This window comes from Pristiophorus japonicus, chromosome 18 (assembly GCF_044704955.1).
Source record: "Pristiophorus japonicus isolate sPriJap1 chromosome 18, sPriJap1.hap1, whole genome shotgun sequence".
Taxonomy (NCBI): Eukaryota; Metazoa; Chordata; class Chondrichthyes; family Pristiophoridae; genus Pristiophorus; species Pristiophorus japonicus.
In genome coordinates, this window is record NC_091994.1 from 114545893 (window position 1) to 114573262 (window position 27370).

Consider the following 27370-nt stretch of genomic DNA (forward strand, 5'->3'; position numbering starts at 1 on the left):
AAAATCACAAAGAGGAGAAAACAATAAATGTTGGAAATGTGAAATAAATACAAGGGGCGAGAAAGTTAATGGTGCCCGAATTGCGGTGTAGTGCACTCTGCCACGGGGGGTGGGCAGCTCACCGGCCGTGGGAAGGGGTGGGCAGGGGCAGCTCACCGGCCGTGGGGAGGGGTGGGCAGGGGCAGCTCACCGGCCGTGGGGACGGCCGTGGGGAGGGGTGGGCAGGGGCAGCTCACCGGCCGTGGGGAGGGGTGGGGGGGGGCAGCTCACCGGCCGTGGGGAGGGGTGGGGGGGGGGCAGCTCACCGGCCGTGGGGAGGGGTGGGGGGGACAGCTCACCGGCCGTGGGGAGGGGTGGGGGGGCGGATAGCTCACCGGCCGTGGGGAGGGGTGGGCGGGGGCAGTTCACCGGCCGTGGGGAGGGGTGGGGGGGGCAGCTCACCGGCCGTGGGGAGGGGTGGGGGGGGCAGTTCACCGGCCGTGGGGAGGGGTGGGGGGGGCAGCTCACCGGCCGTGGGGAGGGGTGGGGGGGGATAGCTCACTGGCCGTGGGGAGGGGTGGGGGGGGGCAGCTCACCGGCCGTGGGGAGGGGTGGGGGGGGCAGCTCACCGGCCGTGGGGAGGGGTGGGGGGGGCAGCTCACCGGCCGTGGGGAGGGGTGAGGGGGGGCAGCTCACCGGCCGTGGGGAGGGGTGGGGTGGCGGATAGCTCACCGGCCGTGGGGAGGGGTGGGGGGGGCAGCTCACCGGCCGTGGGGAGGGGTGGGGGGGGATAGCTCACTGGCCGCAGGGAGTTGCCAGGTCAGCCGCTCACACGCCTCGGGAGAGGTCGGGCAAGGAGAGGGTGGAAGCCATCAGAAGTTGGGCGAGTGGTGGCCATTAACGGCCCATAGTTTTACCGTGGAGCTGGGAGGCACATCAACAGGTTGGCCCCAACAAATCAGCAATGTAAATGCAGATTGAATCACATTTTTTGACCAGGATTCAATACAACAACAACAACCTGTATTTACATAGCGCCTTTAATGCAGTGAACTGTCCCAAGGCGCTTCACAGGAGTGTTATAAGACAAAAATTTGCCACATAAGAATAAATTACAGTTGGGAGTTCGGTTTTAGGAGCGTTTTGAAGGAGGAAAGAGAGGTAGAGAGGCGGAGAGGTTTAGGGAGTGTGTTCCAGAGCTTGGGGCCCAGGCAACAGAAGACATGACCACCAATGGTTGTGCGATTATAATCAGGAATGCTCAGGAGGGCAGAATTGGAGGAGTGCAGACATCCCTGGGAGGGTGAGGGGGTTGTGGGGCTGAAAGAGATTAGAGATAGGGAGGGGCGAGGCCGTGGAGGGATTTGTAAACAAGGATGACAATTTTGAAATTGAGGCGTTGCTTAACCGGGAGCCAATGTAGGTCAGCGAGCACAGGGGGTGATGGGTGAGCAGGACTCGGTGCGAGTTAGGACACAGGGCAGTGAGCACAGGGGGTGATGGGTGAGCGGGACTCGGTGCGAGTTAGGACATGGGTCAGCGAGCACAGGGGGTGATGGGTGAACGGGACTCGGTGCGAGTTAGGACAGGGGGTGATGAGTGAGCGGGACTCGGTGTGAGTTAGGACACGGGTCAGCGAGCACAGGGGGTGATGGGTGAACGGGACTCGGTGTGAGTTAGGACACGGGCTGCCGAGTTTTTTATGAATTCAAGTTTACGTAGGGTAGAATGTGGGAGGCCAGCCAGGAGTGTGTCGGAATAGTAAAGTCTAGAGGTAAAGTAGAGTAAAAACAGTGCTGGAAAAATTGCAGAGTATTATTTAATCTAGTTGAAACAGCAACTGGAGTGTTTTTGAAGAGAAGAAAGAACAGGTAATATAGGCCTGTTAAAGGGGACATCTCGAGGTGCATGGATTACACGATCAAGCATTGCAGATATCTGCAATGACGCTGCTCAGCCCATAACTTTGAAATTACCAGCTGTCATTAAAGGTAGAAGTCACTGTTGGCAATATTGTCGTATGTTTATTTTAAATGTTTAATGCCTCTGTTAAATTATCAGTGAGTAGAATTCGGTATGAACACATCAAAAGTGTTCATCTGATGATAGCTTCTAACCTCAATTGCTTCGACCAATTTTGGTCTCTTAAGGCCAGTGGAGGAAATTGCTTTGGCATTGACATCCTATCCATTGTTTGCAGCCCGAGATTGATGCACAGTTCTGGAAGACTGACAGTTTTATTCAGATGGATGGCAATGGCCTGTTCTGGTCCAATACAATCCCATTTTCCTGCGTTGCCCCAAGATCACCCAGCATCAGTTGGCTGCACCGTAACCATTCTGATATTGTTGGCCTTCCCACAGTTTAGCATTAGTTGACTGTTTCCAAGTGCAGAGGCAGCACTGTCCATCTTAGTTACAGAATAATCTCTCTGCCAACGGAAGGAGCTTGCTCCCACAGGCTCCTCTCTTCTCAACCTTCTTGCTGCCTGAGTACCTACGCAGTGCTGTCCCACAAGCCAGTCTGCACTTGTCGGTGCCTGGGTCTGGACCGTGGTGTCAGCATTGTGAGAAAACTGCTTACCCTTTCTCCCCCTCCCACCAGATTCCTCATCATCGTCATCATCATAGGCAGTCCACTCTAAAAATGAGTTCTTAGGTGATTGAACAGTCCAATACAGGAATTACAGTCTCTGTCACAGGTGGAGCAGACAGTGGGTGAAGGAAGGGGTGGGTGGGGAGCCTGGTTTGCCAAACACTCCTTCCACTGCCTGCGCTTGCTTTCTGCATGCTCTCGGCGACGAGACTCAAGTTGCTCAGCGACCTCCCGGATGCTCGTCCTCCACTTAGGGCGGTCTTTGGCCAGGGATTCCCAGGTGTCGGTGGGGATGTTGCACTTTATCAGGGAGGCTTTGAGAGTGTCCTTGAAATGTTTCCTCTGCCCACCTGGGGCTCGCTTGTCACGAAGGAGTTCCGAGTGGAGCGCTTGCTTTGGGAGTTTCGTGTCGGGCATGCGAAAACGATGGCCCACCCAATAGAGTTGGTCCATTGTGGTCAGTGCTTCAATGCTGGGGTTGTTGGCTTGATCGAGAATGCTGATGTTGGTGCGTCTGTCCTCCCAGGGGATTTGCAGGATCTTTCGGAGGCAGCATTGATGGTACTTCTCCAGTGCTTTGAGGTGTCTGCTGTATATGGTCCACGTCTCTCTGTATATGGTCCATGTCTCTCTGTATATGGTCCACGTCTCTCTGTATATGGTCCACGTCTCTCTGTACATGGTCCACCTCTCTCTGTACATGGTCCACGTCTCTCTCTATATGGTCCATGTCTCTCTGTATATAGTCCATGTCTCTCTGTAAATGGTCCACGTCTCTCTGTACATGGTCCACCTCTCTCTGTACATGGTCCACGTCTCTCTGTATATAGTCCACCTATCTCTGTATATGGTCCACGTCTCTCTGTATATAGTCCACGTCTCTCTGTATATGGTCCACCTCTCTCTGTATATGGTCCACATCTCTCTGTATATAGTCCACCTATCTCTGTATATAGTCCACGTCTCTCTGTATATGGTCCACGTCTCTCTGTATATGGTCCACGTCTCTCTGTATATGGTCCACGTCTCTCTGTATATGGTCCACGTCTCTCTGTATATGGTCCACGTCTCTCTGTATATAGTCCACCTATCTCTGTATATAGTCCACCTCTCTCTGAATATAGTCCATCAGACTAACTTGCCGATGAGTCCTGCTGACTTCCAGTGGATTGGATTGTCACAGCAAACAGTCCGAGTAGTTTCTGAAATTTCAAATTTTCTTTCATTGTCCCCAGGATGTTGGGCTTAAGATGTCCCATCTGAAACCCAATACACATCTTCCAGCTCCTTTGTGCATTTCACACTGTAACGTCTGGTTCCACTGCAAAAACATCTTGCAATAACTCGTATTTAAATGGCCAAAGGAAGACCTGCATTGGTGTAGCACCTTTAATGACCACTGGACACCTCAAAGCACTTCACAGCCTATGAAGTACTTTTTAAAGTATCGTTACTGTTGTAATGTGGGAAATACGACAGCCAGTTTGTGCACAGCAAGCTCCCACACACAGCAAGGTGATAATGACCAGATAATCTGTTTTAGTGATGTTGATTGGGGGATAACTATTGACAAGGACACCGGGGATAACTCCCCTGCTCTTCTTCAAAATAGTGTCATGGGATCTTTTACGTCCACCTGAGAGAGCAGACAGGATCTCGGTTTAACGTCTCATCCGAAAGACAGCACCTCCGACAGTGCAGCAGTCCCTCAGTACTGCCCCTCCGACAGTGTAGCACTCCCTCAGTACTGCACATCTGACAGTGCAGCACTCCCTCAGTACTGCACTGGAGTGTCAGCTTAGATTTTTGTCCATGGAGTGGGACTTGAACCCACAACCTTCTGACTCAGAGGCAAGGGTGCTGCCCACTGAGCCACGGCTGACACTGACAAAGCATCTTGAAACGAAGCAGCCACAATGCCATTAGGAATGGACCTGTGGATGGACCCTGGATACGGAAAAAACTGTACCAGAAGGTGAATAGCAAACTCTGATTTTTATGACAAGTGACTTCAGTTAAGGGCATTCCTCTTACTGACATGACTGTCGTCCATGATATATCATCACGTAATATAAGTCATGTTGGCTCATGTGTCATGTCCTGGCCACATCTTTAGATGTATATTCACGTCACAGATCTGTGGATTTTGATAATTCCAGTTATAATTGGAGTCGAGGCAGTGCTTGCTAATCAACAGATTGATTCACCAATTTAAATTGTTGATGGCTGCATCAATGGAAATGGCACCAGACAGGGTTATGGATGAGTCCATAGTATTTGTATGAAAACATGTACATTAATTAACCAAGAATTGTTTGACTTTAAAAACCGTTGAATGTTTTGTGCCTATAGTGGTATTGATTTTATTGATCCACCCTTTGGATGAGACATTAAACCGAGGCCCAGGCTGCTCTCTCAGGTGGATGTAAAAGATCCCACGGCACTATTTCGAAGAAGAGCAGGGGAGTTATCTCCGGTGTCCTGGGGCCAATATTTATCCCTCAATCAACATAACAACAACAGATTATCTGGTCATTATCACATTGCTGTTTGTGGGAGCTTGCTGTGTGAAAATTGGCTGTCACTTTTCCTATATTGTAACAGTGACTGCACTTCAAAAAAAGTACTTCATTGGCTATAAAGCGCTTTGGGATGTCCGGTGGTCGTGAAAGGTGCTATAGAAATGCAAGTCTTTTCTTTTTAAATAGAACAGTAGCTGTAGTTTGTGAAAATTCTGAGCCGTGTTTAACATCTGCCAATGTCAAGATTATACGGTTGTGTAACATGGGCCCATTATTAATCCAATAACCAGAAACCTGCAAGTTACGGTAATTGTTAGTACTCGGGTCATGTGACCCTGTGGATTATCAGAAAAAGGATCGCGTCCCGATGGCAGGAGGCAAAGTCTTAGCACAATTACTGCATCTCTGTGGAGAGAGAAAGTGGTTCTATACAGATCTGAAACTGTCGCCATTGACACGTGTGCAAACACCCACCTGACTAAGGCATTAGTCAATCTTCAAATTCATATTGACGATTACTGTCCTTTCATGTGACTACAGCATGTTAATTGGAAGTAGCTTTATCAAAAATGTCACAAGGTCTTGTATATATTTGCATTTTGGAATCCTTTTACCACTTTGCACCGGGTGTGGAAGGTCAGTGTATGATTATGTGATTGTGCACTTGTAGTGACAGAGAGAAAGGAGTCACCGGGCTAGTTAGTGTTCGGGCACAGTGAGCCATCAGTCCTGGTGATCTTGTGTGAATTGCAGTCTCCACCATCATCTTCAGCCTTTCGACTTCCGAATTCTGAGTCATGAAGGGGTTTGTTAGGGTAAATCAGGAGAAACTGTTCCCAGTGGCAGGGGGTCAGTAACCAGAGGACACAGATTGAAGGTACTTGACAGAAGGACCAGAGGGGGAGATGGGGAGAATGTTTTTACGCAGCGAGTTATTGTGATCGGGAACATGCTGCCTTAAAGGGCGGTGGGAGCAGATTCAATAGTAACTTTCAAATGGGGAATTGGATAAATACTTGAAGGGGGGAAATGTACAGTTCTGTGGGGAAAGAGCGGGGGGAGTGGGACTGATTGGATCGCCCTGTTACAAAGCTGGTACAGGCTCGATGGGCCGAATGGCCTCCTCTGTGCTGCAACATTTTATGTCCCAGGTAGCTTTGGTCAAAGATATTCTGCAGCTGCTCACTGCTGCCGTTGGCCATGCAAGACTAAATCATATCCCCAAGCTCTACACAACTCCAGTCTGCATCATGGAGGGTTGAGGCCATTTCATTTATAGCTAAAGTCTGAGCAGTGTTACTAATCCGTGAGTCACTAAGGATTCAAACTGTAACTGGATGACATCCTCTTCAAAGTGAATTGGAGAGCAGCCATTCTCGGTTCCAGTTCCCTGTTTATTTCTCACAGCAAATAAAGAGCCTTCTCTACTTACCAACCCCTGATCCACAGCAGTCCCACTCCTCTCCGACATTCTTGCCTCCCCTCCCCTCCCCTCCGCAGGTGGCTCACATTCACAACAGACCCCTCCGCCTGACTCTCCCTCAGTTCCCACACTCCATCTCCTGTCCAAGCTAAGTGTGGGTGGTGTCAGGGTATGTGTCTAAACTTCCTTGCTGGCACTTGATGAACTGGCACTTGCCATCTGTTGATTTGTATTTAACAATATTTATCTTGCTTCCATCCGGTGTTTGATTCAGATTTTTAGACAACTGTTACACAGATGCATAACTTGATGATCAAGGCAACGAAGACTGAAAGCCATACTGTTTGTAACCCGGGACAGATTGGTAATGTGTACCTTTGGAAGCTGCCTGGTATATTTCCTAACCTGTGCCAAAAGGAAGATGGCATTTGTTCGAATCCCATCCTTTGGTTTTCATTCACATTGTAAGGAGGTTAAACTGTAGATGATGCATTATTTCATTCTGTCACGCTGTGAAAACTGCACAGAGTTGAAAGAGTAGATTTAAATGTGGCACAGATTTGGCCATTGCTTAAACAAGGTTCTTCCAGGGTGTTATCCCATGATCCTATACACAGGAAGTGGTAACAGTAACGCACGGAAACCATGTTTGAAACTGATGTTTGAGTTCCTGTTTCTGTCAGGCAGCAAGCGGTCAGTTCTGATCCTTGAGTCGGGATTCAGTGAGGTAGAGGGGTGGGGGGTGGGGGGGCAGGGTGGTGAGGAGGGATGGTTGGGGGGGAGGGGTGGGGTGAGGGGCGGGGTGGGGAGTGGGAGGGGGTGGGGGGGCAGGGTGGTGAGGAGTGATGGTTGGGGGGAAGGGGTGGGCAGGGGGTGGGGTGAGAGGTGAGGGGTGGGGTGTGGGAGGGGACTGGGAGGGGTGGGGGTGAGGGGTGAGAGGCCTGGAGTGACAGAGGAGGGGGTGGGGGGTGAGGGGCGGGGAGTGAGAGGGGAGGGGATGGGGAGTGGGAGGGGTGGGGGCGAGGTTCTGTCTATTTTGAGGCAGGGCCTTGTTACCATGCCACCTGCAAGCTGTAGGCACTGACTGGCTGCCCGACCATTGCTCGCCAGCCCTGAGCCAGCACGATATCGGGTGGCCCAGAGGTGAATCCAGCAGGGAGAGATGGCGGAGATGGGGGAGAGAGGGCAGAGGGTGAAGGTGCCTCACATTATTCCTGTGGAGCGCAGAGGAGCACCCCTGCACCTCCTCATCCCACAAAAGTAATCTTAACGCTTCACTTTTCAGCCTCTTCCTCCTGACTGCCAGATTTTGTTGATTAGACTGTCCGCAGCACACAATAGGCCCCCAACACCACATCAGGGCCCCCCAATTTCCGCAGGTTAATGAAATGCCCGCCTGATTCAGACAGGGACCGCAACAGGCCTCAGGAGAGATGGGGGTTGAGTGGGGATAAGGCAGTAAGTCCACCACCTCAACTTTAGCTCCACCACCATTCCCTTTGCGACAGGTGCGGGAGTTAAAGTGTCCCCTAATGTATTCCAAAATCTGCCCATTCAAATAAATTCATTAGTTTGGCTTAATTTGGACACTTTTCAGATGCAAAATGTGTCAGGCTGCACAGAAGATCACGTCTTCAGTTTCTAGTTGCCTTGTTTGCTCTCGCACATTTTTCTGAAATGTTTACAAATCTCTCCCTGTAACTGACCTAAAAAAAGAGAAAGACTAGAACCTTAGACGACCACCGGATGTCCCAACATGCTTTACAGCCAATGAAGTTCCTTTTTTTGAAGCATGCTCACTGATGTAATGTGGGAAATGTGGCAGCCAATGTGCGCATAGCAAGCTCCCACAAACAGCAATGTGATAATGACCAGATAGTCTGTTTTAGTGATGTTGATTGAGGGATAAATATTGGCCCCAGGACACCGGGGAGAACTCCCCTGCTCTTCTTCGAAATAGTTCCGTGGGATCTTTTACATCCACCTGAGAGAGCAGATGGGGCCTCGGTTTAATGTCTCATCCGAAAGACAGCACCTCCGACAGTGCAGCACTCCCTCAGCACTGCACTGGAGTGCCAGCCTAGGTTTATTTGCTCAAGTCCCTGGAGTGGCACTTGAGCCCACGACCTTCTGACCCAGAGGCTCGGCTGACCACTCTTCAGTTGCCTGGAATACAAGCCAAGACATTGTAGCTTTCCCCTACCTATTTCTTAACTGTATCCATAAGGAACCTGTCTTACCACAAAATGCTTGTCTGGGCACTGTCAAAAGGTTAGCAAAGTCAATGAAAGAAGTCATAAAAATTCCAAATTGAAAATTGCTAATGTGTTTCAGATGTGACTTGCATTAAATTGAGACAAAAGTCCAAACATAATGTAAGTGCATATGTTAGCCATGTCTGTTGAATGAGAGCAAAATATGGACATAATTAAAGTAAATTAAAGTGTGGGTAAAGAATTGTGAAAATATGAGGCACAAATATTTATTTTGGAGTTTTTTTAACCAGGTTAGTCCAATACGATGCCACATCTTGTGAACTATTTGTGATAATGAAGAGATAACCACACTGAGTGATTTCTTGGGGAACATGTACCAGCGCGCGTGTGGTTATTTGCTACCTATTGTGATTGGTGCCCATCAATCTCTGCCTGCTGCAGCCCGATTCTGGGTCACCAGCTCTGAATATAAGTCCCGATGACAGAAATCCACAACAGGAGACTTTATGGGCCAAATCCTGCCTCCAGGATTATCTGATGCAGCTTCAGCACAATGAATTAATTCTTCAAATTGCATCTTACATTGCAGTAGCAGGGAAACTGCGGGACCTCGACAGAGCAAGTGTAAATCGGCCCAAACTAAACACGCTGAAGGAGAAGGATGGAAGGTGGCACATAGAAACATAGAAAATAGATGCAGGAGTAGGCCATTTGGCCCTTCGAGCCTGCACCACCATTCAATAAGATCATGGCTGATCATTCCCTCAGTACCCCTTTCCTGCTTTCTCTCCATACCCCTTGATCCCTTTAGCCGTAAGGGCCATATCTAACTCCCTCTTGAATATATCCAATGAACTGGCATCAACAACTCTCTGCGGTAGGGAATTCCACAGGTTAACAAATCTCTGAGTGAAGAAGTTTCTCCTTGTCTCAGTCCTAAATGGCCTACCCGTATCCTAAGACTATGTCCCCTGGTTCTGGACTTCCCCAACATCGGGAACATTCTTCCTGTATCTAATCTGTCCAGTCCCGTCAGAATCTTATACGTTTCTATGAGATCCCCTCTCATCCTTCTCAACTCCAGTGAATAAAGGCCCAGTTGATCCAGTCTCTCCTCATATGACAGTCCAGCCATCCATGGAATCAGTCTGGTGAACCTTCGCTGCATTCCCTCAATAGCAAGAATGTCCTTCCTCAGATTAGGAGACCAAAACTGAACACAACATTGCAGGTGAGGCCTCACTAAGGCCCTGTACAGCTGTAGTAAGACCTCTCTGCTCCTATACTCAAATTCCCTAGCTATGAAGGCCAACATACCATTTGCCTTCTTCACCGCCTGCTGTACCTGCATGCCAACTTTCAATGACTGATGAACCATGACACCCAGATCTCGTGGCACCTCCCCTTTTCCTAATCTGCCACCATTCAGATAATATTCTCCCTTTGTGTTTTTGCCCCCAAAATGGATAACCTCACATTTATCCACATTATACTGCATCTGCCATGCATTTGCCTACTCACCTAACCTATCCAAGTCACTCTGCAGCCTCTTTGCATCCTCCTCACAGCTCACACCGCCACCCAGCTTATTGTCGTCTGCAAACTTGGAGATATTACGCTCAATTCCTTAATCTAAATCGTTAATGTATATTGTAAAGAGCTGGAGTCCCAGCACTGAGCCCTGCGGCACCCCACTAGTCACTGCCTGCCATTCTGAAAAGGACCCGTTTATCCCGACTCTCTGCTTCCTGTCTGCCAACCAGTTCTCTATCCACGTCAGTACATTACCCCCAATACCATGCGCTTTGATTTTGCACACCAATCTCTTGTGCGGGACCTTGTCAAAAGCCTTTTGAAAGTCCAAATACACCACATCCACTGGTTCTCCCTTGTCCACTCAGCTAGTTACATCCTCAAAAAATTCCAGAAGATTCGTCAAGCATGATTTCCCTTCATAAATCCACGCTGACTTGGACCAATCCTGTTATGCTTTACAAGTGCGCTGCTATTTCATCCTTAATGATTGATTCCAACATTTTCCCCACTACCGATGTCAGGCTAACCGGTCTATAATTACCCATTTTCTCTCTCCCTCCTTTTTTAAAAAGTGGGGTTACATTAGCTACCCTCCAATCCAGAGGAACTGATCCAGAGTCAATAGACTGTTGGAAAATGATCACCAATGCATCCACTATTTCTAGGGCCACTTCCTTAAGTACTCTGGGATGCAGACTATCAGGCCCCGGGGATTTATCGGCCTTCAATCCCATCAATTTCCCTAACACAATTTCCTGCCTAATAAGGATATCCTTCAGTTCCTCCTTCTCACTAGACCCACTGTCCCCTAGTACATTCGGAAGATTATTTGTGTCTTCCTTCGTGAAGACAGAACCAAAGTATTTGTTCAATTGGTCTGTTATTTCTTTGTTCCCCATTATAAATTCACCTGAATCCGACTGCAAGGGATCTACATTTGTCTTCACTAATCTTTTTCTCTTCACATATTTATTGAAGCTTTTGCAGTCAGTTTTTATGTTCCCTGAAAGCTTCCCCTCGTACTCTATTTTCCCCCTCTTAATTAAACCCTTACTCCTCCTCTGTTAAATTCTAAATTTCTCCCAGTCCTCAGGTTTGTTGCTTTTTCTAGCCAATTTATATGCCTCTTCCTTGGTTTTAACACTATTCTTAATTTCCGTTGTTAGCCACGGTTCAGCCACCTTCCCCGTTTTATTTTTACTCCAGACAGGGATGTACAATTGCTGAAGTTCATCCATGTGATCTTTAAATATTTGCCATTGCTTATCCACCGTCAACCCTTTTAAGTATCCTTTGCCAGTCTATTCCAGCCAATTCACGCCTCCTGCCGTTGAAGTTATCTTTCCTTAAGTTCAGGACCTTAGTTTCCGAATTAACTGTGTCACTCTCCACCTTAATAAAGAATTCTAGCATATTATGGTCACTCTTCCCCAAGGGGCCTCACACAACAAGATTGCCAATTAGTCCCTTCTCATTACACATCACCCAGTCTAGGATGGCCAGCTCTCTCCTCGATATATTGGTGTAGAAAACCATCCCTAATACACTCCAGGAAATCCTCCTCCACCGCATTGCTACCAGTTTGGTTAGCCCAATCAATATGTAGATTAAAGTCGCCCATGATAACTGCTGTACCTTGATTGCACACATCCCTTATTTCTTATTTGATGCTGTCCCCAACCTCACTACTACTGTTTGGTGGTCTGTACACAACTCCCACTAGCGTTTTCTGCCCTTTGATATTCCGTAGCTCCACCCATACCGATTCCACATCATCCAAGCTAATGTCCTTCCTTACTATTGCATTAATTTCCTCTTTAACCAACAATGCCACCCCGCCTCCTTTTCCCCTCTGCCTATCCTTCCTGAATGTTGAATACCCCTGGATGTTGAGTTCCCAGCCTTGGTCGCCCTGGAGCCATGTCTCCGTGATGCCAATTACATCGTATCCATTAACTGCTGTCTGCACAGTTAATTCGTCCACCTTATTCCGAATATTCCTCGCATTGAGGCACAGAGCCTTCAGGCTTGTCTTTTTACCATACTGTGCCCCTTTAGAATTTTGCTGTAATGTGGCCCTTTTTGTTTTTTGCCTTGGGTTTCTCTGCCCTCCACTTTTACTTTTCTCCTTTCTATCTTTTGCTTCTGCCTCCATTTTATTTCCCTCTGTCTCCCTGCATAGGTTCCCATCCCCCTGCCATATTAGTTTAACCCCTCCCAACAGCATGAGCAAACACTCCCCCTCGGACATTGGTTCCGGTCCTGCCCAGGTGCAGACCGTCCAGTTTGTACTGGTCCCACCTCCCCCAGAACCGGTTCCAATGTCCCAGGAATTTGAATCCCTCCTGTTTGCACCACTCCTCAAGCCACGTATTCATCTGACTAGCACGTGACACTGGTAGCAATCCTGAGATTACTACTTTTGAGGTCCTACTTTTTAATTTAGCTCCTCGCTCTCTAAATTCGTCTTGTAGGACCTCATCCCGTTTTTTACCTATATCGTTGGTACCTATATGGACCACGACAACTGGCTGTTCACCCTCCCTTTTCAGAATGTCCTGCACCCGCTCCGAGACATCCTTGAGCCTTGCACCAGGGAGGCAACATACCATCCTGGAGTCTCGGTTGCGGCCGCAGAAACGCCTATCTATTCCCCTTACAATTGAATCCCCTATCACTATCACTCTCCCACTCTTTTTCCTGCCCTCCTGTGCAGCAGAGCCACCCACGGTGCCGTGAACTTGGCTGCTGCTGCCCTCCCCTGATGAGTCATCCCCCTCAACAATACTCAAAGCGGTGTATCCGTTTTGCAGGGGGATGACCTTCGGGGACCCCTGCACTACCTTCCTTGCACTTCTCTTCCTGTTGGTCACCCATTTACTATCTGGCTGTGTACCCTTTACCTGCGGTAAGACCAACTCGCTAAACGTGCTATTCACATCATTCTCAGCATCGTGGATGCTCCAGAGTGAATCCACCCACAGCTCCAGGGCCGCAATGCGGTCTGTCAGGAGCTGGAGGCGGATACACATCCCGCACATGTAGTCGTCAGGGACACCGGAAGCTTCCCTGACTTCCCACATAGTACAGGAGGAGCATAACACGTGTCCGAGCTCTCCTGTCATGACTTAACCCTTAGCCCCATCTGCTCTCTCTCTCGGGTGGACATAAAAGATCCCATGGCACTATTTCGAAGAAGAGCAGGGGAGTTCTCCCCGGTGACCTGGGGCCAATATTTATCCCTTAATCAACATAACAAAAACAGATTATCTGGTCATTTTCACATTGTTATTTGTGGGAGCTTGCTGTGTGCAAATTGGCTGCTGCGCTTCCCACATTACAACAGTGACTACACTTCAAAAAGTACTTCTTTGGCTGTAAAGCGCTTTGAAATGTCCGGTGGTCGTGAAAGGCGCTATATAAAGGCAAGTCTTTCTTGAATTCAATATTGGAATTCTTGGTGACTGGTCACAAATGGAAACACTCTCTCTGTATCCACTCTGTCAAAACCTTTCATAATTTTAAAGACCTCTATTAGATCACCCCTCAGCCTTCTTTTTTCAAGAGAAAAGAGACCCAGCCTGTTCATCCTTTCCTGATATGTATACCCTCGCATTTTTGGTATCATCCTTGTAAATCTTCCCTGCACCCTCTCCAGTGCCTCTATATCCTTTTTATAATATGGTGACTAGATTCTGTGAGAGGCGAGTGATCCTCTCCGCCTTCGTGCCCTCCAACCAGGTGATAGTTAACACCAGGCATTAAAAACAAAAATGTACCTCATGGACTCGTGCCTCAAAGTCGAAGTTGATTGGTACCCAGAAATTCAGAGGTACAAAGAAATTCAGATATCCTATCGTAAATACAATCTGTAATCTATCTTAACATAAAAACTTGCATTTATATAGCGCCTTTAACGTAGTGAAACGTCCCAAGGCGCTACACAGGAGCGTTATCAGACAAATTTCGACACCGAGCCACACAAGGAGATATTAGTACAGGTGACCAAGAGCTTGATCAAAAGCAGGGAACATCTTAAAGGAGGAGAGGTAGAGAGGAGCGGTGAAGAGGTTTAGGGAGGGAATTCCGGAGCATAGGGCCCAGGCAGCTGAAGGCACGGCCGCCAGTGGTGGAGCGATAGAATTCAGGGATGCTCAAGAGGCCAGAATTGTAGGAGCGCAGATCTCTCGGAGGATTGTGGGACTGGAGGAAATTACAGAGCTAGGATGGGGTGAGGCCATGGGGGGATTTTAAAATCGACCAGGAGCCAGTGTATGTCAGCGAGCACGTTGGTGATGGGTGAACGGATCTTGGTGTGAGTTAGGACATAGGCAGCTGAGTTTTGAATGAGATGAAGTTTGCGGAGGGTGGAAAGTGGGAGGCCAGCCAGGAGAACGTTGGAATAGTTGAGTCTGGAGGTAACAAAGGCATGGATGTTGGGACATGTGTAAATGTAAATCACGTGCTTGCACGTAGGCGGTGTGGTTCTGATGTTACTGGGGGTGATATTGGTCTTTGCTGATAGCGTAGAACATGCGATGGTGAATTGGCAGCCTGCTTTACATCTCGCCTTAATTTTCTTTTCAATTAAAGACAACGGGAAAAGGCATCGGGCATGTGCAATTGCCAGAGACCAATATCACCCCATTGTCTGAAATCCCTTCAACTTTATTGCAAAGTATTGGTGCCAATTTATGATTTTACTTTTACTGAGCTATAGCTTTTAGTGGAAAGAATAACCTCAGAAAATGGACCTAGTGTAATCAAACGTTACCATAGCAATTGTTATGTTCAGCGTCAATAATCTGGGCGAGAATTGCTATCAAAATGTCAGAAGCCTCAGAGATGCTGTTCCTGGAAATGTGTGGTTTCGCCTCGATAATTCATATAGAATTGTTGCCTTTCCCCTCACTCAAAGGCTTCTCGCACAAAGTGTAAACTGATGCACCAATCACCCAGCTCACCATTCCATGACCATTACATTCCTGTTCTCGGGCACCTTCCTGCTCCGTAGAAGAGAATATCTAATTTCAACTGGCCTTCAACTGAAGTGAGTCACAACTGTTACAATCCCACTCACTTTTACACTGTATCCTTCGTTTAAAGAGAAAAATGGATTTTGTGTCAGAAATCTGTAACTATTCCAGTTGTATTGGATATAGTCACTTCAAATATTCATCACAATGGGATCTAAGACACCCGGGGCTGAATTTTCGGTTGTCTAGCGCCTCAGTTAGCAGCCTGACGAGGCTTTAATGCGAGCGTTGGAGCTCAGCGACTGGTGCGCAGTGTTTAGCGACCCGACGGAAAATTAATCAGAGGCTCACCGGGGGCACAAACCATTAGTGCCTGGCTGCTGCCGATCGCTCCGATCCTGGTGTATCGCCCACGCTTGCACCCCGGGCAGTAAATTCGGTGCGGCCACCTCATTGAGCGCCCGCCAGGAACAATGTCTGGAGAAACAGTGGGGCCAGGCTTGCAAAGTCGTTAACTGGTGGCGACTTAAAGGGATGAGGAAGCGCTTCCCTGGGAGGTCACAGTCAGTGCAACGTTTACACGGTCTGTAAACGTTTACACCAGTTTGCAGCAGCAGACAAACATAGCAGTGCGGGGGGAAACAAGTGATTTTGAAAACTTTAATGAGTGCATTACCGTGCCTTTAAGACGCGTTTTTTCCCGGGATCTGATTCGGAGTTCCGTACGTGCGCAATGGGCCCGCCAAATGTCCCGACCAAACTTTTGTTATCGCGCCCGCCCCCCGCCCCCCGCCCCCCCCCCCCCCGCCCCCCCCCCCCCAGCTCTGGTGTGCAATGGCTGATTTATCACCTCCGGCAGCTCTTCGACCGATTCTGACAAATTTCTGTGCGGGAGGTGAAAACTTTTTCAAGGCGCTAAAAGTACCTCCCTGCCTGGATTAATGCCACAACAGAGCGCGACTGAATTTCTCCCCCTAGAACTACCATTATAGGGAGTTGGAAGAAAATCTCCAGCTTATTTGAATAAGTGGTGAATCTTTGGAATTCTCTACCCAGAGAACTGTGGATGCTCAGTCGTTGAGTATATTCAAGACAGAGACCGCTAGATTTTTGAATATTAAGGGAATGAAGGGATATGGGGATAGTGCAGGAAAGTGGAGTTGAGGTCGAAGATCAGCCGTGGTCTCATTGAATGGCGGAGCAGGCTCGAGGGGCCGAATGGCCGACTCCTGCTCCTATTTCTTATGTTCTTATTTCTGTAGTTACTCATACTGTGAAACTGCTACAATTACAATGAAAAAGAAACAAAAAAAGTGGTTGACTTCCTGGTGTGTTGGGCATTATTGAATGCATTGGATTGTGACTGCAGATTTTGCTTGCCTCCTGCTTTTACAGGAAGATAAACATGATGCACCCCATCATTTATTTTTGAAAAGGACACATTATTCCAGAACTCAAATAGGACAAAATGTGAGTGTTACAAATTTCAGTATGCACTGGTTCAGGGTCACCGGTCACTTCCATAAGTGGACCTTGCTTCCTATATTACCTGGAGTGTACCATTACCATCCATGATTGATTTATACAATGCTGGGGAATCATAACAATTAGACTCCTTCTTGAATCTACATTGTGATTTCCGTGTGTACGACCCCATCTGCAATTCTCTTCTCTTTCAGAAGGTGATTTGATGAGCAATGTCAAGAGAAGAGGCCAGTTATAAATCAACAAACTTGTTTACTGTACATTAAATACTAAATTGAACATAGACTTCCAGTGAAGTACAATCTACAGCATTTCAAATTTCCCTTCATAACATGAAAAATATCGAAGTACATCCTGTTAATGGGCTAATCTCACTTTAAATACTAGCAATTCTGAATACACAATGCTAACCTTTCCTATTCCAGGCAGGAACAGAAAAAAGAAAAGACTGTCCCAAAGAGCTTTACAAGCCAATGAAGTATTTTTGGAATGTAGTCAGTCACTGTTGTAATGTAGAAAACCCGGCAGCCAATTTACGCACAGCAAGCTCCCACAAACAGCAATGCGACAATGACCAGAAAATCTGTTTTTTTAAGTGAAGCATACATTCAACCTAGCGTTTCTCACAACCTTTCTCTGTCTGGACAGCGAGTGAGCTCCTTCTGCCTCTCCATATGAAATGCAAACTTGCTGCAAACTGCCTTTTTCGACTTAGCGAAAGAAAACAAAAAAACAAAGCTTATTCTTTCAGCTCTCGTTTGACGATTTGTTGCACTCTAAAATTAAATTCCTGGGCCAAATTGAACTATAATGGGGAAAAGGTCAAATTTCCATGCCAATCTATGTGCTGCAAACAAGGACATTGCGAATGTAACCGCTCCAAGAGATTGTAACAAGGACATTGCTGAAAAAGATAAAATGTTGAAAATTCTGATATGCAGAGAGCGAACTGTCACTGATATGAAGATCTGGAAAAGATTACAAGTGTGAGCAAAGGTTGGGCTGATATGATCCATTTCTGATGAATAATGAAGGATGCAAGGAGACCTTGACGATCGGTTAAAAACAAGATAAGACAGGATAACCAACACCGTGTCATGGTCCAGGTACGATAAGTGAACCATGGAAACTGGTCATCTCCAGTGAATTATCAAAAGCCCGAAGAGGAGAGGTGAAACTGCTGTCGTTGGGAGAAGAGACGCTGGAAGATGACCATCGCCAGAGGATAGAGAAAGAAGAAAATATCCTGGCTTGTGTGGACACAAGTGTTTAAGCACAAGTCTGTGTTTGGAATGTAAGCAAATGCAGCCAATGTTAGCTAGCAACTAATCATGAAATTAAAGAAATATTGCAGATTAATCAAACTCGGTGACTCCCTCTATTCTTGGGTTCAAGCACATTGGGAATTGGAAAGTTACCGGTTTGACACTACCCGATGAATTGGTTGTCTACATTGGGGTATCTTATGGATTAGATAGCATGAATTAGGAGCTGGAATTGACCATTTGGTCCCTCGAGCCTGCTCCGCCATTCAATAAGATCATGGCTGATCTGATCTTGGCCTCAACTCCACTTCCCTGCCTGCTCCCCATATCCTTTGATCCCTTACTATCCAAAAATCTATCGATCTCTGTCTTGAATATACTCAACGACTCAGTCTCCACAGCCCTCTGGGGCAGGGAATTCCAAAGATTCACCACCCTCTGAGTGAAGAAATTTCTCCTCATCTCAGTCCTAAATGGCCAACCCCTTATCCTGAGACTGTGACCCCTGGTTCTAGACTTCCCAGCCTGGGGGAAACATCCTCCCTGCATTTACCCTGTCAAGCCCTGTAAGAATTTTGTACATGTATATTGTTTGAAGAAATAAATTACCATTGGGCAATTGGGTGATTGTGTGTGGCTGGTATGGGCGCCCTCTACACCAATGATATTAACATTATTTAGTTTACAACAGATTGTCTTGTCAAGTTGCTAATCATAATTGCCGCCTCCTGCTGTGCTCAATCAATAAAACCATTCCAATATTTCCGGTGTGAATATCTTTCGAAGGTGCTGGATGGTTCCCAATTACTCAAACTAATCTTGCATAATTATGTTAACTACTTTGTCTGATATGCTTGTATGTTGCTGGAAGTGGACAAATTTTAATTTCACAGCAGCATCATGATAGGAAAAGAAGGTTATTACACGGGATAAACGGCACAGAAACAGGCCATTCGGATCAACCAGTCCATGCCGGCGTTTATGCTCCACTCGAGCCTCCTCTTGTCTTTCCTCATCTAAATCTATCAGCGTTACCCTCTATTCCCTTCTCCCCCTTTGGCTTGTCCAGCCTCCCCTTAAATACATCGATACTATTCGCCTCGACCTCTCCCTGTGGCAGCGAGTTCCACATTCTCACCGCTCTCTGGGTAAAGAAGTTTCTCCTGAATTCCCCATTGGATTTCTTTGTGACTATCTTATATTGATGGCCTCTAGTTATACTCTTCCCCACAAGTGGAAACATTCTCTCTGTATCCACTATATCAAAACCTTTCATCATTTTAAACACCTCTAATGGGTCACCCCTCAGCCTTTTTTCAAGAGAAAATGGACCCAGCCTGTTCATCCTTTCCTGATAGGGGGAGATGACGAGGAGTGTGAGGAGGCTCGAGTGGAGCATCAACTCTGGCGTGGGCCACTTGGCCTGAATGGCCTGTTTCTGTGCTATACATTCTGTGTCATTCTATGTCATACTGGGGATTGGGAGACATTTAGAACTCAGCAGAGGAGGGCAAAGGGTTTGATTAGGGCAGGGAAAATAGAGTACGAGAGGAAGCTTGCAGGGAACATTAAGACGGACTGCAAAAGTTTCTATAGATATGTAAAGAGAAAAAGATTAGTAAAGACAAACGTAGGTCCCCTGCAGTCAGAATCAGGGGAAGTCATAACGGGAAACAAAGAAATGGCAGACCAATTGAACCAGTACTTTGGTTCAGTATTCACTAAGAAGGACACAAACAACCTTCCGGATATAAAAGGGGTCAGAGGTTCTAGTAAGAAGGAGGAACTGAGGAAAATCCTTGTTAGTCGGGAAATTGTGTTGGGGAAATTGATGGGATTGAAGGCCGATAAATCCCCAGGGCCTGATGGACTGCATCCCAAGTACTTAAGGAGGTGGCCTTGGAAATAGCGGATGCATTGACAGTCATTTCCCAACATTCCATAGACTCTGGATCAGTTCCTATGGAGTGGAGGGTAGCCAATGTAACCCCACTTTTTAAAAAAGGAGGGAGAGAGAAAACACGGTATTATAGACTGGTCAGCCTGACATCGGTAGTGGGTAAAATTATGGAATCAATTATTAAGGATGTCATAGCAGCGCATTTGGAAAGAGGTGACATGATAGGTCCAAGTCAGCATGGATTTGTGAAAGGGAAATCATGCTTGACAAATCTTCTGGAATTTTTTGAGGATGTTTCCAGTAGAGTGGACAAGGGAGAACCAGTTGATGTGGTGTATTTGAACTTTCAGAAGGCTTTCGACAAGGTCCCACACAAGAGATTAATGTGCAAAGTTAAAGCACATGGGATTGGGGGTAGTGTGCTGACGTGGATTGAGAATTGGTTGGCAGACAGGAAGCAAAGAGTAGGAGTAAATGGGTACTTTTCAGAATGGCAGGCAGTGACTAGTGGGGTACCGCAAGGTTCTGTGCTGGGGCCCCAGCTGTTTACATTGTACATTAATGATTTAGACGAGGGGATTAAATGTAGTATCTCCAAATTTGCGGATGACACTAAGTTGGGTGGCAGTGTGAGCTGCGAGGAGGATGCTATGAGGCTGCAGAGTGACTTGGATAGGTTAGGTGAGTGGGCAAATGCTTGACAGATGAAGTATAATGTGGATAAATGTGAGGTTATCTACTTTGGTGGTAAAAACAGAGAGACAGACTATTATCTGAATGGTGACAGATTAGGAAAAGGGGAGGTGCAAAGAGACCTCGGTGTCATGGTACATCAGTCATTGAAGGTTGGCATGCAGGTACAGCAGGCGGTTAAGAAAGCAAATGGCATGTTGGCCTTCATAGCGAGGGGATTTGAGTACAGGGGCAGGGAGGTGTTGCTACAGTTGTACAGGGCCTTGGTGAGGCCACACCTGGAGTATTGTGTACAGTTTTGGTCTCCTAACTTGAGGAAGGACATTCTTGCTATTGAGGGAGTGCAGCGAAGGTTCACCAGACTGATTCCCGGGATGGCGGGACTGACCTGTCAGGAAAGACTGGATCAACTGGGCTTGTATTCACTGGAGTTCAGAAGAATGAGAGGGGACCTCATAGAAACGTTTAAAATTCTGATGGGTTTAGACAGGTTAGATGCAGGAAGAATGTTCCCAATGTTGGGGAGGTCCAGAACCAGGGGACACAGTCTAAGGATAAGGGGTAAGCCATTTAGGACCGAGATGAGGAGAAACTTCTTCACCCAGAGAGTGGTGAACCTGTGGAATTCTCTACCACAGAAAGTTGTTGAGGCCAATTCACTAAATATATTCAAAAGGGAGTTAGATGTAGTCCTTACTACTAGGGGGATCAAGGGGTATGGCGAGAAAGCAGGAATGGGGTACTGAAGTTGCATGTTCAGTCATGAACTCATTGAATGGCGGTGCAGGCTAGAAGGGCCGAATGGCCTATTCCTGCACCTATTTTCTATGTCTGTGTTTCTATGTCTAATCCCTTCTCGGCCAAATGGGAAAAAATCTCAAAACATGAAGTCGTTTTTGAGAAAGAAACCCAACATTCAGAGAATGTTTGGGATTACAGATCAAATTGGATCTCATTCCAACTGAATAATCATTACATCCTCAATCATCATCATAGGCAGTTCCTCGGGATCGAGGAAGGCTTGCTTCCACTCCTGAGGTGAGTCATTTGGTGGCTGAACAGTCCAAAATGAGAGCCACAGACTGTGTCACAGGTGGGGCAGATAGTCGTTGAGGGAAGGGGTGGGTGGGACTGGTTTGCCGCACACTCTTTCCACTGCCTGCACTTGATTTCTGCATGCTCTCAACAATGAGACTCAAGGTGCTCAGCGCCCTTCCGGATGAACCTCCTCCACTTAGGGCGGTCTTTGGCCAGGGACTCCCAGGTGTCAATGGGGATGTCGCACTTTATCAGGGAGGCTTTGAGGGTGTCCTTGTAATGTTCCCTCTGCCCACCTTTGGCTCATTTGCCGTGAAGGAGTCTGAATAGAGCGCTTGCTTTGGGAGTCTCGTGTCTGGCATGTGAACTATGTGGCCTACCCAGCGGAGCTGATCCAAATGTGGTCAGTGCTTCAATGCTGGGGATGTTAACCTGGTCGAAAACGTTGATGTTGGTGCGTCTGTCCCCCCAGGGGATTTGTAGGATCTTGCTGAGACATCGTTGATGATATTTCTCCAGCAACTTGAAGTGTCTACTGTACCTGGTCCATGTCTCTGAGCCATACAGGAGGGCGGGTATTACTACAGCCCTGTAGACTATGAGCTTGGTGGTGGATTTGAGGGCCTGGTCTTCAATCACACTTTTATTATCTGAATGGCGGCAGATTAGGAAAAGGGGAGGTGCAACAAGACCTGGGTGTCATGGTTTATCAGTCATTGAAAGTTGGCATGCAGGTACAGCAGGCGGTGAAGAAGGCAAATGGTATGTTGGCCTTCATAGCGAGGGGATTTGAGTATAGGAGCAGGGAGGTCTTACTGCAGTTGTACAGGGCCTTGGTGAGGCCTCACCTGGAATATTGTGTTCAGTTTTGGTCTCCTAATCTGAGGAAGGACGTTCTTGCTATTGAGGGAATGCAGCGAAGGTTCACCAGACTGATTCCAGGGATGGCTGGACTGACATATGAGGAAAGACTGGATCAATTGGTCCTTTATTCACAGGAGTTTAGAAGGATGAGAGGGGATCTCATAGAAACATATAAGATTCTGACGGGACTGGATATGTTAGATGCGGGAAGAATGTTCCCGATGTTGGGGAAGTCCAGAACCAGAGGACATAGTCTTAGGATAAGGGGTAGGCCATCTAGGACTGAAATGAGGAGAAACTTCTTCACTCGGAGAGTTGCTAACCTGTGGAATTGTTGATGCCAGTTCATTGGATATATTCAAGAGGGAGTTAGATATGGCCCTTACGGCTAAAGAGATCAAGGGGTATGGAGAGAAAGCAGGAAAGGGGTACTGAGGGAATGATCAGCCATGATCTTATTGAATGGCGATGCAGGCTCGAAGGGCCGAATGGCCTACTCCATCTATTTTCTATGTTTCTATGTTTCCTCAGGCGGCCGAAGGCTGCACTGGCGCACTGGAGACGGTGTTGGATCTTGTCGTCGATACCTGCTCTTGTTGATAGGAGGCTCCCGAGATATGGGAAGTAGTCCACGGAGTTAATATGGGGTGGTGCGCACGGCCAATATTGGCACACAGATAAAGTAACAGAATAAAATCAGTGTTGCCTCTGAATTCAGAAAGTAACCCTCTCAGTTAAAATATCCTTGTGGAATTATTAAAACCAAAGACAGAAAATGCACGGGAGATCAAACAGCATCTGCGAAGGGAAATGTCATGTTACCTTTCTGGCTTTGATCTGACAAAGAATGCAGAACCCAAATATTAATTTCTCTCTTCTCTTTGCACATGCTGACTGATCTGTCGATTTCCGGCATTTTCTATTGTGATTTCAAATTTGCAGTTTTTTTTCCTTTTTATTTTTACTTGTGGAATTATCATGTATGTTGAATCGCTCGAAGAACATCTTGTTCCCAACGTATAATGCTGCATTGCCCCACCTCCAAACCAAATGCACATCCTTGCTCCCAGTTCCAGATCTTTGTTCTTTTCGTTGAATTCGTCTTTAAGTTGTTATATAGATGTTGTTGGAAATGGCCTGAGATGGTTACAATTCATGTGAAGATGGTGGGTTCCATCTTGACTGTAGAACTTGACCATATAATCTCAGCCGACATTTCCGTACACCGCTGAGGGCATGCAGTGCTGCCACAGGTGCTATCTTTGGAAGAGACATTAAAGTGAGTCTCCATTTCCCTATTGAAGGGAACGTAAAAGATCCCGTGGCATTTTTCAAAGCAGAGGAGATCTCCCAGTGTCCTGGTAAACAGTTATCCCTGAATCAACACCACCAGAACAGATTAAATGGCCATTCATCTCATGCTGCTCGTGGGCTCTTGCTGTGTGCAAATTGGGCGTTTGTCTACAAAACAGCACCTGCACTTCAGAAGTACATTTTTGGCTGTCATGTTTTTCTGAGAATGTAAAAGGCACTATACAAATGCAAGTTTTTCCTTTCTTTCCTTCCTCCCATTGTTCCCTTTTTCCTGCTACGTGGAACAAGTTGGCTACGGCTGAAGATTTTATGAAATGCACCGTGCCACTTATTCCCTGGGACGATTGGTTTTGTTGTTGAAGGAGTCTTGTTAACTTCGAACGCCCGTAACATTGGACCAAAACGGTAGCTGCCTTCCTGGGGTCTTTGATCGTGGACCAAGAGAACATTAATTATGATTAGTTGCTCGGATGAAGTGATATTTAATGCAGTTTGTCCATTGCTCCGATACTGCCTGAGGGCAAGTGGCTTACACAGGCACATCCTGAGATCGGTCAGAGGCTGAGGGGATTGAGGTACGTTCCCAACTCCTGCCATGGGGAGAGGTTAACGAGTCAGGGGAAGAAAAACAAAGGAAATGATTCTTATTTAATTCATTTGCAAACAAAAGTGAGTTTTGTGAATATGCTGACATATTGCTGGGTGTCGCTGTTGCCAGCTTGCCCACGTATCTTTCAACACAACATTTGCACATCAAAGTAGATGATGCTTAATTTTCATAGCATCTGGGTAAATTAGTTACACATCCTGTAACATCGCAGCTTTAAAGGAATACATCAAAGAAATTAGATTTACCAACCTTACCCTGGAGGATTTTCCTGACTTCAGCATTGAATTGAGTACTGACTGAATGTGTAATTTTATATTGATATACCTCAGCAAATTTCATAAGGGGAAGTTCATAAATACTGCTCAGTGTGTCAAGGAACATTGTTTCCCTTTGGCGCTTAAGCCAAACTCTGGGGGAAACGGCATATTGTGCAGTGTGTCCCTGAGCCCCACATATCGGTGTCCATCATCACCCCACCTGGGTAACTAGTTACAGTCAGCGTGGCAGCAGAATTGGTGTTGGACCCCTGGGCTGGAGCGTGGGGGGAGCAGGGGGGGCGGGGGAGTGTGCGGGGGGCAGGGGAGAGTATGTGGGGGGCAGGGGAGAGTGTGGGGGGGAGCGGGGAGGAGTGTGCAGGGGGAAGTGGGGAGAGCGGGGGAGAGCGGGGGAGAGTTGGGGGAGCAGGGTAGTGGGGGGAAGTGTGGGGGGGGAGCGGGGGGTGGAAAGTGGGGGAGGAGTGGGGAGAGCGGGGGGAGGAATGGTGAGAGCAGGGGGGCGAGTGGGGGGAGCGGTGGGGGGCGAGGAGAGGACGGGGGGGGGGGAGGAGACGGGGTGGGGGGGGGCCGCAGCCAGTCAGCCTCCTGCTTCTCATCACTAACTCTGACTGGAAAATGAGCAGCTGTGAATGTTGGCCGGGGACAGGGTTATTAGTTGTGTGATGCTCTTCATGAAGTATAAAGAAAAAATGATTTGCGTTCACATAGCATCTGTATCCCACATTACTGTTTTGATGCACAAATATGCAGACCTTTTCATCCAGATCAGAATGGGCTAAGTTTTATCCACTGCAATGGAAACCTATTGTGAGGCGTCTTTCTTTATTCTGGAGACCATCTGTGTACATAGTGTTTTCAATAAACGGGAATGATTGTAGAGTAAGAATGGATTATAATAATCCCCAGAACAAAACCGGGATAAATTAAAAATCATATCACACCTTTGCAGAAATGGTTTAAGACTTGTATATGATAGAACAACGCCTGATGAAGATGCTGTTGATGTATCTATGGGAGCAGGCCCCCTTTCTGTCAGAAGGCATTACTATTTCATTTAGGCGCAAGTTCCTGAGCTATAAACTGCCAGAGAAATCTCTGTCTCTTTGGATTCAGCTAAGAACAACTTTCAGAAAGGTTCAGTAAATTCTGAGATGTCTGATCTCAAAGTTATATAACAACAACTTGTATTTATAGAGCACCTTTAATGCAGTAAAATGTCCCAAGGCGCTTCACTGGAGTATTGAGTTTAAAAATTTGACTCCGAGCCATGTAAGTAGAAATTAGAGCAGGTGGTAGGTTTTAAGGAGCGCCTTGAAGCAGGAAAGAGAGGTAGAGAGATAGAGAGGTTTAGGGAGGGAATTCCAGAGTTTGGGACCATGGCAGCAGAAGGCATGGCCACCAATGGTGGAGCGATTATAATCAGGGATAGAAACATAGAAACATAGAAAATAGGTGCAGGAGTAGGCCATTCGGCCCTTCGAGCCTGCACCGCCATTCAATAAGATCACAGCTGATCATTCACCTCAGTACCCCTTTCCTGCTTTCTCTCCATACCCCTCGATCCCTTTAGCCATAAGGGCCACATCTAACTCCCTTTTGAATATATCTAACGAACTGGCCTCAACAACTCTCTGCGGCAGGGAATTCCACAGGTTCACAACTCTCTGAGTGAAGAAGTTTCTCCTCATCTCAGTTCTAAATGGCTTACCCCTTATCCTTAGCCTGTGACCCCTGGTTCTGGACTTCCCCAACATCGGGAACATTCTTCCTGCATCTAACCTGTCCAGTCCCGTCAGAATTTTATATGTTTCTATGAGGTCCCTTCTCATTCTTCTAAATTCCAGTGAATATAAGCCTAGTCGATCAGTTTTTCTTCATATATCAGTCCTGCCATCCCAGGAATCAGTCAGGTGAACCTTTGCTGCACTCCTTCAATAGCAAGAATGTCCTTCCTCAGATTAGGTGACCAAAACTGTACACAATATTCAAGGTGAGGCCTCACCAAAGCCCTGTACAACTGCAGTAAGACCTCCCTGCTTCTATACTCAAATCCTCTCGCTATGAAGGCCAACATGCTATTTGCCTTCATCACTGCCTGCTGTACCTGCATGCCAACTTTCAATGACTGATGTACCATGACACCCAGGTCTCATTGCATCTCCCCTTTTCCTAATCTGTCACCATTCAGATAATATTCTGCCTTCCTGTTTTTGCCACCAAAGTGGATAACCTCACATTTATCCACATTATACTGCATCTGCCATGCATTTGCCCACTCACCTAACCTGTCCAAGTCACCCTGCAACCTCTTAGCTTCCTCCTCACAGCTCACTGCCAACCAGCTTAGTGTCATCTGCAAACTTGGAGATGCTCAGGAAGGCAGAATTAGAGGAGCGCAGAGATCTCAGGGGGTGGAGGTTGTGGGGCTGGAGATAGGGAGGGGTGAGGCAATGGAGAGATTTGAAAATAAGGATGTAAATTTTGAAATTGAGGTATTGCTTAACCAGAAGCCAATGGATGAGCAGAACTTGGTGCAAGTTAGGACAGAGGGCAGCCAAGTTTTGGATCACCTCTAGTTTACATAGGGTAGAATGTGGGAGGCCAGCCAGGAGTGCGTTGGAGTAATTGAGTCCAGAGGTAACAAAGGCATGGAGTGAGCTATTGGATCCAGTGTCAGCC

At 47.1% G+C, this 27370-nt stretch overlaps 1 protein-coding gene and 1 long non-coding RNA gene across 2 annotated transcripts in view; both read left to right on the forward strand.

The window, feature by feature from the left end:
* Positions 1–27370, forward strand: part of rap1gapa (RAP1 GTPase activating protein a) — a 662183-nt gene that overhangs the window by 14714 nt on the left and 620099 nt on the right. The window lies entirely within an intron of this gene.
* LOC139229388 (uncharacterized) overlaps positions 24363–27370 on the forward strand; it is a 33135-nt gene continuing 30127 nt past the window's right edge. The window contains exon 1 of the long non-coding RNA XR_011587708.1: positions 24363–24381. This is a non-coding gene — a long non-coding RNA (uncharacterized lncRNA). The remainder of the gene's footprint in view (positions 24382–27370) is intronic.